Source organism: Saccopteryx leptura, chromosome 5 (genome assembly GCF_036850995.1).
Source record: "Saccopteryx leptura isolate mSacLep1 chromosome 5, mSacLep1_pri_phased_curated, whole genome shotgun sequence".
Lineage (NCBI taxonomy): Eukaryota > Metazoa > Chordata > Mammalia > Chiroptera > Emballonuridae > Saccopteryx > Saccopteryx leptura.
In genome coordinates, this window is record NC_089507.1 from 67,245,357 (window position 1) to 67,261,482 (window position 16,126).

The 16,126-nt window shown below is 37.0% G+C and overlaps 1 protein-coding gene and 1 pseudogene across 5 annotated transcripts in view; one reads left to right on the top strand and one right to left on the bottom strand.

The window, feature by feature from the left end:
• Positions 1-16,126, top strand: part of ARHGAP24 (Rho GTPase activating protein 24) — an 865,538-nt gene that overhangs the window by 706,434 nt on the left and 142,978 nt on the right. The gene's annotated exons all lie outside the window — the stretch shown is intronic.
• LOC136405550 (small ribosomal subunit protein eS24-like) lies at positions 5,971-6,403 on the bottom strand (annotated as a pseudogene).

Here is a 16,126-nt window from a genome sequence, read left to right on the forward strand (position 1 = left end):
CCATGCAGCAATGACCAGTTTTGTCCTGATGTCTCCCATGCCTGCTTTGTCGATGGGTGCCTGCCACTGCAGAGGACACAAAGCACGAGGCGAAGCATGTGTGCTGTGCACCACTTAGGCACATTGCCAGTGTACACTGGATCCTTAAGGGAGAAAAAGAGTGTGAATGGTATTTACCAAATTATGTCCTCTGATTTCTACCCCCACCTTGATAGCTTAGCAACCAAATAAATTTATTGTTTTCTTTTTCTTACTATATTCTCCTTTTTATTTCTGTTTCTGTGCCCACCATCTTAGATCCAATACCACGTTTACTTAAATGATGTCCTGAGATCCCCACATCTAAGTTTTTCCCTATAGCCAAAAATTATGCGTGAATAGTCGTAGTTGTTTTAAAAAAAATTTTTATACACCACCTCCCACTTTACATTCCACTCAGTTCAAATTAAACATCAAAAGAAATCATAAGATTGAATTGAAAAGTTGTCAGTCTGACCCTACTATATCTCCGACATTTTGTCTTTCAATACGTCTTTACAAGAAAACTCGACTGCAGCCGAGCTTATCATTTACTGTTTCACAATTACATCGATCCATAATTCTAAGTACCCGGGGTGGCTTCCCCGCTTTCTACTTCTCTGAGTCCTACTCTTCCTTGAACACCCAGTTGCAGCTGCTCTTCCATTAGGGCGAAACTGCCCTTCTGAATTTCTGCCCCAGCCCTTTCCCTTGATATATAGCTGACTCCTGGCTCATAGGCATCAAAAACTTAAGCTCTTCAAAATGCAACTCTGTATGTACTCCCTGCCTCCACCAGTTCCTTTCCATCCTCTCCTGGTTTGCTAAGTGGCAATACCACCCATCTGATATTTGATAGAGCCTCATTTTTCCTCATTCCTCACTTTCAATTCATTCACAAGTCCTATTCTACTCCCAAAACAAATCTCACATCTTTCAACGTTTCTTTATGTTTATTGCTATCACATAAATTAACTACTTTAATTAAGAAAATAGTAAATTTATGGCACAAGCCACTGTCATTTAGAGTATGGCTATATGGCCTCCTAACACAGAGGTTCTCAACATGTGGGTCGCGACCCCAGCAGGGTCGCCTAAAACCATCAGAAAATACATAATGCATATCAAGTATTTACATTCCAAATCATAACTGTAGCAAAATTACAGTTATGAAGTAGCCACCAAAATTATTTTTTGGTTTGGGGTCACTGCAACATGAGGAACTGTATTGCGGGGTCACGGCATTAGAAAGGTTGAGAACCACTGTCCTAACATGTCCTCACCCACTCAAGCACATTCTCCAGAAAACAGCCATTAAAACAAACAAACATCAGACCCCATTCCTCCCCAGCATGGAACTGTCCACATTCCTTACGTAACCTACAGACCAACATAAAGAAGTCTGTCTCTAAGCTCATCTTAGGCCACTCTCCCCATGACATGAATGTTCCAGATACATGGGCCTTCTGGTGATTCTTAGATATACCATTAGGGTTTTTAAATTTAGATTTCACCTTCTACACTTGGAGCCATCTATTGTCCCCACAGACCTTTTTTTTTTTAGCTGTTTGGCTTCTCTTTCAGATCTCAGCTTAAACTTCTGAGAGACCTTCACTAACTATCCTACATACTGTAGGCTACCACCCATTGTTTTCTATCACAAAGCCTTATATCTTTCCTTTGTACCACTTACTGCAATCTCTACTTATTTGGTCAGTTATGTATTTACTTGATACTGTCTCCTTTTCAGAAAAAATCATCTGTCCCCAACATGGAATATATGCTCAGTGAAGTCAAGGACTAGGCCTGCTTGTTTATCTTTGTATTTCCAGCACTTAACATTATGCCTGGTAGTCTGGGATGCTCAGTGAGGATGAGTTATTTGAATGAACACTAGTTTGGGGGCACAGATTATTATCCTCTTCTTAGTGCTTATCATTGTCGTAGATTTTGTCTTATAACATGGTATTTCCCCAATGTCTAGAGAACTATCCATATACTTGAATTTCAATAAGATTTTTTATTGTCACAGTTAATGCAATAGAAAACTTGAATTGTCAAATTCAATGTATGTGGTGGTTTGAGGATATACTTATTAAGCAACAGCTTATTACTCCTTGAATAAAAATCTGAAAGTGTTAGAGAACTATGAATAAGACTTTTCCTTTCCTGCCAAAGGAAACAGTGCAGTCACCTGAGAGGATTGAGTTAGCCATGTGAAAGTTGGTACAGACTTATCTTGAATTCAGTATAGTCTAAGAAAAACAGAATCATTCTCTTCTGGCTTGGCAGAAACATTTATACAAAAATTTTGAGGCCAAAGTTATACTGAATGGACAATTTTTGAAAAGAAGAAAAATTCAATTTTTTTGATAAACATCCAGACTATAAGCTTGGAAGTAGAAGCAGGGAATGTAACTGATAAGATAAGAAGGAAGAAAGAGTCCTCCAGTGGTGTCACCGGGAACCTGGCTTGTTTATGATCATTAGGAGCAGCAAATGCTACACAGACATGCATACTGGTTAGGGAGGGGAAGTTTTCAATTTTCTTCTTTGTTTGGTTTTTCTTTCTATGTGTTAGAGAAATGGAGGATCTCTGGCTGAAGTTTTTCACTAAAATGTCTTCAAACTAAATCATTCATAATAACGTCTTGAGGATGTGCATACATTTGAAATGAATCAGATCCGTATGCCTCATCCACTTCCCTCCTTCCTGTGTTGCCTTGGCTCTGTGAGCCAATGGACCTGATTCCTATCCAGAGCTCATTAAGAGGCACTGCAGATTGCCTGTGACACAGATGGAGAAATGAGTTGATGGAGTTTGCTGGTTCCTCTTGGAGAACATTTTTCCTTTTGGTTTTCTTATAGGGTTTTGGGAAAATGCTTATTTATCTCTTTGCAAAGTTTTTCACTTCATTTTATGAATAGCAAATTTATCAAAGTTCATTTTGATTTTCTAGGTTAATAATTTTTGCGGCCTAATTAATGTCTAAGATTCCATAAATTGGCAGCGGAGATAAAATCACTTACCTTTTTTTTCTCTCTTTTGCTCAAATCCCCCCACCCACCCAATTTGCTCATTTTTAATACATCACAAACTACGGTCAGGGAACAGATTGAATTTTGTTTTTGTTTTTCAGAGTTGTATAATTTACCTTAGAAGTAAGCCTAGACTATTGAAGTCAAGATGTATGCAAATAGAGGGAATTATTCATTTCAAATATGATAATTTATATTCAAAAGAAATTCAAATTGGATTCTTTTGTAGAAGGCGAGTGTAATAGAGTCATGTGCTGCTTGACAATGGAGAATAGTTCTGAGAAGTGCTGCCTTAGGCAATTTCATCATTCTGTGAATATCATAGAGTACAGTTACACACATCTGAAAAGTATGCACTCCTGTTGTAATTTTATGTGCTATACATCTATACAGCTGGCAGTGCAGTAGATTTGTTCACACCAGCATCACCACAAGAACATGAATAATGCATTTCCCTATAACATTTCAATAGCTTCAAGGTCACTGGGTAACAGGGGTTTTCCATCCTTAACTGAAATGCCTGCATATGAGGCATGACTGTACATTCCAAGGATTATTGTATTATTGAATTTTAAAAGTTAGCTTAACTTTTTATTATTTGTACTTGTGTTGACTTATTCCCTGTATATTTTTAAAGATTTAAGACAATTTTCCTTGGAAAACAAGACAATTAAAAGAAAAACAAAAGGTAAATCAGTTTAAATGAGAAGAAATGGATTAATTTGCTGGAAACATCTATTCTGCAGTGTGCTTAATGTTTTCTTAGCATAATGGGTTCTCTTCTCATTCACTTTCTCTGTGACCTTCACAGTACCCCTTACTGCTGTGCTGACCCTATTCACTTCATTGTTCCCCCTACAGTGATCCAATGCAACATTAATTTGATAAAGAAATACATATGTAACATTAAGTATCCAGTATCATAGTAGAGATAGAAAAAGTAACCGAAGCAAAATGCTTTTAAATCACTTGTCTAAACACATTCAACCACTCAGTGACAGAGCCAGAGCCACAGTTTTTCAGAAACCTGGACTGACTTCTTACAATTCTGAAGTGCTTCAGCAAATAAGTAATGCCTGGACACTCCTGACTTCGCAGCATCTTAAATACTGCAGGGCATCGCTTCAGCTTACCTTGTCAACCAGCAAAGGCTCTACTTGAGCCTTTGGCATTTTTTCTATGCTTGTTTTTCTCTTTTTTTTTTTCCACACGAGCAAACTCACCTTTGATTTTTATACCTTTAGAAAGATTCAGTGCAAAAGCCTTTTACTGCTGGTTTTCAAGAGGATAAATAATGAGCATACTTAAATGAATGTGAATTCTATGTTATTGCTGTGTTCAAACCAACAGAGAAGTTTCAGTATTTGCTGAGCTACTCTGTTCACCTCTCCTAATGCCTAGTGCCTAAAACTCCCATCCTGATCTCTGCTCTACAGGACAATCTGAGAGGGCCACCGTCCCACCCTCACCTGGTGCCTTGTGGTTGGCTTTGACCTGTGGAGAACCTAAGGGAGGCATGGGGAGGAGGCAGCAAAATAAGGGTGGGGGGTGTCATTTTCCCTGACTCCCTCCTTGCAGTTAGAGGGCAGGGTGGGTCAATGGCAGCTGGCTGCATCCCGGGAGATGGTTCAGCTCCACAGTGCCCAGCCTGGAGTAGAGCCTGCACACCTTCCTGACTGCTTGCCCATGCCTTTGGGGATAGTCATTTTATTAAACCCTCAATGGATTTCCCAACTCTGCATGTGCTGTTTCCTGCTGGGATCCTGGTCTACACAGCATATGAATGGTTCTGTCTGCTAGATGCATTTTAGTTGGAAAAGAGTACAGTACTGTGCTTTTTTGAAAGCTTCATCAGTGTTTGGACAAATCACTTCACCTTCATTTTTGAAACGGATTTTAAAGCACTTGATTCAGGAGGACTAAATGACAGGATTAAATGAAATGATTTATGTTTATGTCAAGCACCTGGCGAGGAGCCGTTATTTTCATTTAAAAAAAAATGATGCCGATTGAAGGGCTGTAGTTTCTTCTAAAATGTCATTTTATTCAGATGCTGTGTGCTTCATCTTTAATATAGTTAAGTTTCATTTGGACTCCATTGTCATGGATCCTACTAAATTTACACTCAATATCAGAATTAAAAGAACACAAAACCTATGGTAACAACTGTAGTTGATCTGGGATTAAGCAATAATAAACATATAATATTCTTATTTTTTGCAGGGGCATTCTCTTTTCCTCAAAATAGCACAGATCATTTTGCTTTCTTAGTAAATTACTCTTTTTTTTTTTTTTGGAAAGGAATTAAGTGAAAACATAACAGTGCCTAAAAATTCCCAATTTTTTTAGAATCCTATTTTTATTTTCAACTCTCAATGTCAATATTTGTGCTGTTATGTATTATGAGGCAATATTCATTTAAATAATATAAAAGTTTATATTCATTTCCTTAAAAGTTTATGTGTAAAACTAATATGATATATAGCAGCAAAAATTAACCCCTCCCAAAAGTCGTATTTGACCTGGAACTGTGCAGCCTGATATGAGCGTAGAAATGGTGACTGTGATTCAGATCAGAAGGATGAAATTGGTTTTTTGCTTTATACTTGTTAGCTTTGGAATTGGAAAACCTTAACCATAAGGCATCTACATTTCCGCCAGTGTCTAGAGTGTAACAAGAACATGGTGACCAACTAGAGATATTGTGAGAATGAGGTGGATATTAAAGGGGAAAGGAAGGGAGTACATTATGGGGGAAGGATTGCCAATGACCGTATCACATGTGCAAAGCTGAAATAGCAATTATGTCTACTCTTTTTAATATTTCAAACAACCACACAAATAAAAGTTCTTAATTTTTTAATCCTCTCATGAAAAATCTGCATCGTCCCACAGATAAAGTCACTGAAGAACCTAATCTTTACTCCTTCCATTGTCCAATATCCAGCTCACTTTTGCCCACACAATATTGGCCTCTGCAGCCCCTCTGACTTTCTGTGTTCTATTCCTGTGTTCACCTTGCTGTTTTCTTGAGGTCTTCTTATCATACAGTCCGTGTCATGCAAGTCTGTGTTTGAGTTCATTTGTCTTTGCCTAATCTAAGGAATCATGAATCGTGCTACAGCCAGTTGTCTTGCCATAACCAAAATGTGTTCTGAATCCAAACACAAAGATGACATCTACTGTGGTCTTGTACATTTTGGCTAGTTTTTCTTAAATTTCTGTGTTCGGTACTGTTGCCTTCTGTTGCCTTCCCAGGGTGAAGGACACTGATGACCATTTGCCTCTGCTGAAGTAGTCTGTTGGTCATGAACTTCCTGGTCTAGATAATCACTGGGTCATTCATGATGGCAGCCATCTACAAGCAGCCAGGGAGGAAAAGCTTTCATTTACTTTTAAGGAAGTTAAAAAAAAAATTCTACAGAAAATTTATAAAGTCATCCATCCATACACTGAGCACCCAGATTTGGGTTTTTAATACCATTCTCCAATAAGGAACCAGGGCTCTTTGGAAAAATGTCTGATTTAGGACTGAGGCAGGTAATATGCAAGATGAGCCTAAAGCTTTGTGTAGTGCCGGAAGGTAAGGAGTGCTATGGAAAACAATAATGAAAGCACAACCATGGGACATGTCAGAGACGAAACAAACAGAAGCAATAAACAACCCTGAAAGAGCTCCCAGTAGATAAAGCTAGAATAAATAAAGTAATATTGGATCATAAGACAAACTATAAAATAAATTATTTATTATTTGATACCAATAAATGATTAAATTTATATCTTTTATAAATTAGAGAAGACAAATCTGTGCAAAATTATTTCAAATGTGAGGCATAACTTCCCATTCCTTAAACGTGGACTATGAATAGGAACTTTCTTATGAAGAATAGAGAAAAGGTATAAAGTAAATTTAGAAAGGAGAAGCTTTTGACATACTTCACTCAAGTGCTCAATACTAGCATCAACAGTAACAAGTCGTGTCAATAATATATACCTTTGATATGATCTGATGAGAAAGACCCTTCACCTCTGTGGTCTTTCTCTTCAAAACCCATAATTCTCCTCTAATCATTAGATAAATATCAGACAAATCCTAATGGAGGAACATTATATGATAAAAAATATCTGACCGATATATCTCAAGACTGTCAAGATCATCAAACAAGGAAAGTCTGAGAAACCATCATGGCCAAAAGAAGCCAATAGAATCCCAGAACAGAAAAGGATTAGGTAAAAACTAAGGAAATATGAATAAAGAATGGAATTTAGGTGTTTTTTTTAGAATTTATTTATTGATTTTTGGAGAGAGAGAGGAGAGAGAGAAAGGGAGAGTGAGAAAAGGGGGGGGGGGAGTGGGAAGCATCGACAGTACTCATACTAGTTGCTTCCTGTATGTGCCTTGACCAGGTAAGGCCAGGGGTTTGAACTGGTGACCTCAGCGTTCCAGGTCGATGCTTTATCCACTCTACCACCACAGGTCAGGCAGAATTTAGTTATTAACAATGTTTCAATATTGGTTCATTAGTTATAATAAATATTATCTTATTAATGAACTACTAATCTAAGATGTTAATTGCAGTTACATGAGAACTATGTATACTATTTTTGCAATTTTTCTGTAAACTAAATCTATTCTAAAATTAAAAGTGTTAAGAAAAATGTATTGACCACAATTAGATCACTCTAAAAGTGAGCACAACCTCTCATTTTTATTCATCTTCCAAAGGTTGCCAGGTTACATCTTCTAAACACAAGCATGGTGATAAATGTCCTTGTTTCAATACCAGCTGCCATCTACTACCTATGGATGATTCTTTACCAATTCACTTGGTCCATACGGATCTCTCCTTTCCTCAAGGTCTATTGCACTTGTCAACATAGAACACTGGACCATAATGCTGAAAATAATAGGGCCTTATTTCTGACCTACCCAGGAGCCCAGAGGTAGACGGTTCTTAATGGTGTCTCAGTGGCCCTTGCTGTTCAGGTCTTGCCTCGGATATTCCCCTAAGCTTTCCCTGGTAACACAAAACAGTGACTACAGCTTCAAAACAGGGGAAAGGAACATAAGGAAGCTAAATGCTTCTCATTTTCACTACCTGGCTTTCCTCTTTGTGGCTTTCTGCTTACTTCTGATTGCCTGGAACCCTGTCACAAGGTTCAAAGAACCTTGCTTTTCCACCCTCTGGAAAATCAGGAGCTAGGCAATGGTTGCTGATATAGCAAACACTCAATGTAGGTCGTTCCCAGAATAACACATTATTATGCTGTTTCTATTATTCTTTGCAAGGGACTCTGACAGTCCACTTGCACTAGCTCTGACTCCTGAACATTGTGGGAGGCATGCAAGGGTGCTTCCAGCTGCATCTGAGTGATGTCGGCTGTGATCACCTAACTCAAAACTATAACAGTCCTGTTCTGGGGAAAAAGCATAACAAAAACCACACAAAGCTGAGAGGCTCTCAGCTCACCAATTTGACACCTACTTGATGAACAAAAAAGTGGAGCACATTTTTTTTACAGCAACCTGAAGAAAAGGAACAGTTTTATTTTCCCATGAATTTCCAGAATCATTTTATTTTTCTTTTATAGATTAACAGAAGTATCTGCTAAAGGAGCTGATTATTTTGGGTTTGTGGCAGCTCTGTTTGCTGAAACTGAAGCTAAGGCATATATAAGAGAAACAGGAGAATTTTTTTAAGGATTCAGGGTAAAATATTTGAAATTAGAATTCTTTTTAAAACTGGCCTGTAGCCTGACCAGGCGGTGGCGCAGTGGATAGAGCGTCAGACTGGGATGCGGAGTACACAGGTTTGAGACCCCGAGGTCGCCAGCTTGAGCATGGGCTCATCTGGCTTGAGCCAAAAAAAAAAAAAAAAAAAAAGCTCACCAGCTTGGACCCAAGGTCGCTGGCTCGAGCAAGGGGTTACTTGGTCTGCTGAAGGCACATGGTCAAGGCATATATGAGAAAGCAATCAATGAACAACGAAGGTGTTGTAACGAAAATCTGATTGATGCTTCTCATCTCTCTCCGTTCCTGTCTGTCTATCCCTATCTATCCCTCTCTCTGACTCTCTCTCTATCTCTGTAAAAAATAAAAATAAATAAATAAATAAATAAATAAAGCCGGCCTGCAGGGCTGGGCCATACATACATACTGTCTGTATTTGAACCCCTGCTTTACCAGTACTGCGGCTTGTGCTTTTGAGTAATCTCTTAATCTTTCTGTGCCTTAATTTCACCATCTGAAAAATGGGTATAACAGTAGCTGCATAAAATATGGTGTGGATTAATTGAGTAAATGCATGCAGTGATCTTATAAGACTGCCTAAAGCTAGACAGCATTTCATAAATATTAGCTGTTATTATATCATTAACAATAATGTGAGTATTTCAAGAGAACAATAAAACTGCTCTCATTATTTATATTTTCTTATACTACATAGGATTCATCTTTCTTCTCTTTCCCTAACCTTTAATAATGCCAATTAATTATGTTTTGAAATGTGAAACTACTTCCTGCCTGTACTGCTAAGGTTTTTTTAAGTGCATATGTCTATATTTCCTTTCAAAGGTGAAATTTAAGCAGTAGAACTTATTCATTAGGTATGGCTATAAAGCAAATTGACCTCAGTTGTTGATTTTGCTTTCCAGGAAGAAATGTAAGCTCAGTGTGCTCTGTCGACCTTGCATCTCTCATCTGTAAAAGCTCTTGTTTGTCTGTCTGTCTGTGAATGGCAACTTATTGTCTATGTTGCCTCAAAATTTATGGGTTAACTTTTTCAGAATTAAAGTCCATTAATGGGAATAAATGTTCCTTTTTCATGAACTTACATATTAGGTGGGAACATGAACATAGAGTGTTTGGAGACTGTAAATGATTTTGTAGGTGTCTGTAAGTTTTCCCTAGTGCTCTGAGCACATTTACAAACCATTAATCATTTAATGATGGTTTTAGGTCTCTTTCCTTTGATATTGTGTATAAAAGAAGATATTTTTCAGACATATTAAGGAGGAAAGCCTGGTTGAAACATAAAAGCAATAATACCTCCTTTGTATACTCTGTTTGATTGTTTACTGTTTCATGAGTTTACTTCAAGTTTCCTTGTACTGAATAGTACCCACTAAATGGTACAATTGTATTTCTGTTTGCTGACCAGGGTAATGTTGAAATAAGAGGAGAAATTATCAAGTAGATATGAGATTAGGCTTGTTATTCCCATTTAGTCTCTCCTTTGAATAAATATCACTTAAATGATTCCTGGCTGGGAAAAAGGGTATTGATTTTCCCATCTAGTCTAAAAAATGTGTATAACTCTATTACAGAGCCTAGAATTTTAACCTTGACAAATGTTTCAGGTTACTCTCTAGGGTTAGGAGAGTTCCAGGTTTTGAGGGACCTAGAACAAATACCTCCTGGGAGTCATAGTTAGGAGAAAAATTATCAAACTATAAATCAGAAATCAACTATTGTTTTAGAATAAAAAGGAATTCACAAAAATTACAAATTTCTGACAGCTGACAAATACCCACAAGCACCATAAATCGAGAAATATAGCAGGATTGTCACTTATAATACTCCCAAAACACCTTCTTTTCTACCTTAATTGATCACCTCTTATTATGACACTTACTTTGAAATATCCCTTTCTACAGAATGAAAAGAATTCAGCCTTTCCTTGAACCATATACATATATCCCACTAAACAGAAACTAAATATAATCCCAGAACAACTCCCCTTATCTGCATTCAAAAAAATGCTACTGTAATCTGATCCAAGGGAAAGTGTGATTGATGGTTGGTCATTTGGAATAGACTATGGCCAAAATATCTTAATTTTTTTAAGTTTTACAAAAATATATGACCATCTGAGCACATTGATATAGCCCCTCCATGTCCCTGGAAAAGACCCATGAAACTGAAGGACCTTGAAATTTAAGGTTTATTTGTTTCATAATTAATTTCCCTCTGCTTGAGTGACAGCCCATTTACCCTTCCTTTCACCAACAAAGAGACACAGTATGTTATCCATGCAGTTTATCCTCTTGAAGACTCCTAATTATTGAATGACATTATTATGCTAAGATAGGGTTAGAATAAGTTGATTTCATTAAAAAATAATGATGGTAGCCAATATTTTCACAAGTTTATTTGCTTTTTAAACCAGACAGTTAACCAAGGTCTACATAATAAATATACATCATCAATATGCCACAGGAAGAACTATGAAAATATACATGAATTATATACTCACAAACTTTAAACAAGCTGAATGAGTGTTTGTTTTTATCTAATAGATTATATTTTGATTATAGACCAGTGACCTTGAACTTAAGAAACTTTTTATTTTTCACAAGAGCATTTGAATTTCCTAAGTCATATTTTACATTATGGAGACAGGATCAATCAACACATTAATATAGAAATTACTCAGCCTGGCCGGTTGGCTCAGTGGAAAGAACACTGGCCTGGCATGCGGATGTCCCAGGTTCAATCCCTGGTCAAGGCATACAGGAAAAGCGACCATCTGCTTCTCTTCTCTCTCCCTCACCTCTTTCTCTCCCCTCCCACAGCTGGTGGTTCCATTGGTTTGTGCATCAGCTCAGGCACTGAGGATAGCTCAGCAGATCAGAGCATCAGCCCCAAATGCAGATTGCCTGACAAATCCTGGTTGGGATACATGTGGGAGTCTGTCTCTCTGTTCCCCCCCCCATTTAAAATACTATATATATATATAAAGTTTTAAAACATAAACAAACTAAAATTAATCTATTGGAATTGAACTATAAAAAATGGTAAATAAAAAGGGGGGGAGTAAATTATTAATGTCTGATTTTTCTTTCCTGGTTGGGAAATTAGAGTTAACCATAATATTGCTGATGCTCTGAACATTAAAGAATTCTGTGACTGACATTAGTATAATGCACAGAATGGCTGAAGATTATGACTGTGGCTACCCTCAGTGGAGATCCCACCCCTTACTGTCAGCATGAGGAAGCAGGAGCCCAGAGTATGGACTCTCAAGTCAGATTGCATTAAAAACTCTGGGCCAGCTACTTACTAGCTGTGTCAATTTGGGCGAACGAATAAACTTCTGAGCCTCAGCTTCCTCATGTAAATGGGAATATGTACCTCATCAGGACAGCTGTAAGAATAATTTAGAATAATAAGATACCTGGCTCTCCTTCTGACACATTACAACCACTTGATAAATGTTAATCTCTTTTTTCTTCTCTTGCTTTTTGCCCTATTTTCTTTACAAGTGAGCACACATCTTTATTCATAAATTACTTCATTCAATTAGGAAATGCTTTGGGTCAGCTACTATGTACCAGGGCTTTTGCAAAGTGCCGAAGATTTACAGAGCTGAATTAGACATGGTGCACTGTCCCTGGAGATCACACAGGAGTAGAGAGCAGTAAAAACTAACCAAAGTGGAATGTGATATATGTTGCCACCAGGTGTTCAGAATGTTCACAATGAGCAATCCCATTCTTATCTGCCGCATGACCCATGTCGGTCTTGCTTTTATATATTTCCAAGCATCCATTTCATGAGACATCATTTCATGCATTTCTACTTTGGTATATGTGTCTTGTATTTCTATCTTGTGCCTGATCTGTTCCTGACAGTTTCTCACTCTCATTGTCCACTGAAGTTGATGTCTACTTTTATTCTCTCCTTTTCATGCAAGGTCATATAGATTGGACCAGTGGCCTCAAAACATTTTTTGACTGTACTCCCTTTCAATTAAAAAAGAAATAAATAAAATAAAACAAATAGACCATGGAGTCCAGTGAAAATATATGCATTTGATTATATAAGTTTTCTTAATGTATTTTTATTATAAAATATGCCAAAAATAAAATTTTAAGATTGGGAGATTAAATTCAGCAATTGTGTTTCCTATAAGTTCCTGAAAAATTCTGTGTCTTGCAAAATTGCTGGAAAATATGAAGGCTTGGGTATTGGAAAGAGATTACTCAAAACCTAGAGCAATTTGAAACAGAACACAAATGAAAATGATGAAAATCTTCACAAAATAAGAGCACTGCTAAATCTCCATGGACATTGCCACTTAGCTTTACTCTCAGTCCAGTCCTAGGCAGCCTTGACTCCTGGGCTTGTAGTCCTTCCTTAGAGATGTAAGTCTGGACGGGTCCTTGCTTCTAATAGAGACCATTTTCAGCAAAATTAAAAATCTTATCTAAACTGTAGACTTTCACATTAGTGAGATTAATTAATTAATCTCATTATTTTAAGTGAGGGGCATATGTCTTATGCCATTTCTAAAATTGTAATTGCAGCCTGACCTATTGAAAAGTTGAGTGTTTCTTAAAGTTTTTAATTTAGCCACTACTAGAAGAAGGCACTTCTCTAGATTTTTCAGCTCTGTTCTCAAATATTGCCAAGGCTTTCTCTTTGTGAAAAAGCTTGTTCCTGATCCTTTCAAAACATTCACATCCTCTGAAAAATTCATGTACAAACTAAGACAATTATTGTATCCTTTTGATATCATTCCTCTGTTTAATAATCACAAGTAAGGAAGTACACGTCAAAGAAACATGTAGCAAAAGATATTATATTGATATTTTAAAAATAATAATTGAGTGAATAATGCAAAAAAAAAACCCTGACTACTTTGAATGGAAGAATTATATTTAATATATACATGCTGTACAATCAACTTATGCCCAGGACAAGGTCTGGCAACAACAACAGCAGATATACTTGTTTCAGATAATCTTGTAATTCTTTTAAAGTTTTTTCCCTGCTTCTCATCAGACCCTATAATATTGTTTCATTTGTAATTTACCTAATGGAATTGGCTTGCGCTTGAATTGTCAGTATTGTCTTTAATCTTTGGTTTCTTGAAAAGAATCTTTTTAAGCCATCTGTCCATTCAATGGGGTCTAGTTTCTTAAAATTGATGCTCTAATCCACTACTTCACTTAATTGCATGCCCATAAATATCATCTATTCAAAAAGCTCCAAATTCAAATACAATGAAGATTTATACTCTTAGTTCCTTTGCCTTGTGAAATTCCCCTTTGCCACTTAAGCCTTTCTGCCTTCGGTAAGCAAAACAGACCGTCTGACAGCAGGCACTAGATAACAGTGCCAGGGGCAATCATATTTTAACATTATTTGATCTCCTTATTTTCTTCAATAAGAATAGTATAAAATCAAATTGCAATATTCTCTTCCAGCACCCAATGGATTATCTTGTTCAGCACCTCTGACTTTGGCTCTAAATGTGATGGAGCACATACAACTTCAGTGCAATTGCTCAGCATCTAGGACCCCCCAGGCAGTGCTCTTGTTTAACCACTGTGCACTTAGCATGGTTTAGAGAAGTTATTCTGGTACTATTTAAGAAAAGAGCTGTGCGTTTGTTTAAAAAAATTATTCATGATACTTGTTAAGGAACATTTGAAGCAGACTTTACCCAGAGGGACTGTCTAAGTAAATGTAGGGACCACTGCAGTGGGGGAGAGAGGTTGAACTTAACTCTGAATACAAGGAAAAGTGAGACTTTATAGCCAAGGAACAGTGATGGAGGGAGGGTTGAATAGAAACGTACTAAGAGGAAACATGAGGGGTAAGTGGGGAGTCTGGCTAAATCAACCTAACAGGATTATTGGTGAAGGCAGGCCCTAGTGATTAGACATCACCTGAGGGACAGTGGTGGATGAAGAACCCCATCAGATACAGAAGGTAGGGGACTCTGTCTAAACTGACTTAGCAGGATTCTTGCTAAGATTGGACAATGCAAAGATAAACACAGAAGCTGAAAAGTCAAGGCCTACTTGAAAAGAGAGTTCAGAGGAGCCTCACTAAAGTTTGGTCAAAGTGATATTCTTTGTCAGTTTACATCCAGTGTAATTCTACTATTCTTTATTGGACCTTCTCTTTTTATGTAAAGATAGCAGTCCAAGTTTGACCTGTCTTAGAGACTGATGAACTTTGTCAACTACTAGATTATTATTAGATTCAGTTTCCATGAAAATCTTTAGTTATAGATGCTATTTCTCCATATCTATCATCTAGTTTTTTGTTTTCTCATGACTGTGCAACAAAATTCAGTAGCTTATTTTAAAAAGTTTTAAATATTTGTAATCTGTAGAGGTAGATTTCTGTTGTTTTGTTTGATTCATTCCCAATATATATTTGTTGTTTAGTTGCAAGGGCATAGAAAAAGGAAAATGAGTAACGTGTATAGGTATTTATTTTGAAATAAAAATTTAAAAACATACCTCACATTTCATCCTTTCTAAAATAGGATGAAACTAAGTAGAGGCAAACTATTCCAAAAGTCTTGTGTCTAACCAAGACATGGTAGGTAACTTATAAATTGTTTAAGAATACTTATTAAATATCCCCAAACAGCCTGACCAGGCAGTGGCGCAGTGAATAGAGTGTCGGACTGGGATGCGGAAGACCCAGGTTCGAGACCCCGAGGTTACCAGCTTGAGCGTGGGCTCATCTGGTTTGAACAAAAATTCACCAGCTTGGACCCAAGGTCGCTGGCTCAAGCAAGGGGTTACTCGGTCTGCTGAAGGCCCACAGTCAAGGCACATATGAGAAAACAATCAATGAACAACTGAGGTGTCGCAATGCACAACAAAAAACTAATGATTGATGCTTCTCATCTCTCCGTTCCTGTCTGTCTGTCCCTGTCTTTCCCTCACTCTGACTCTCTCTCTGTCTCTGAAAAAAAAAAAAAAAAGCCCAAACAATGCGGAGTTTCATACATTTTCATTTACTAGTAAAAGTTTAGTCCATGATTGTGAAAACAAGATAATATACAGACTAAATAGTTCCAGAAATTGATAATTACTTAATTAAATATTAACTTAATGTATACCTTAGGGTTTCATTTTCTTTATTTGATGTTAAAATGGTTAAGAAGTAACCTTATTTTTTGTAGCTAACTAAAATGGAATATAGGGCCTTTGAAAAATGAAAAATAAAAATTAATCATAATATTTTACTGAATTATTTCTGTATCTAGCAAATTTGTTATTTCAGGTGATTTCAAATTTTTATTCTTTTAATTTACAAGTA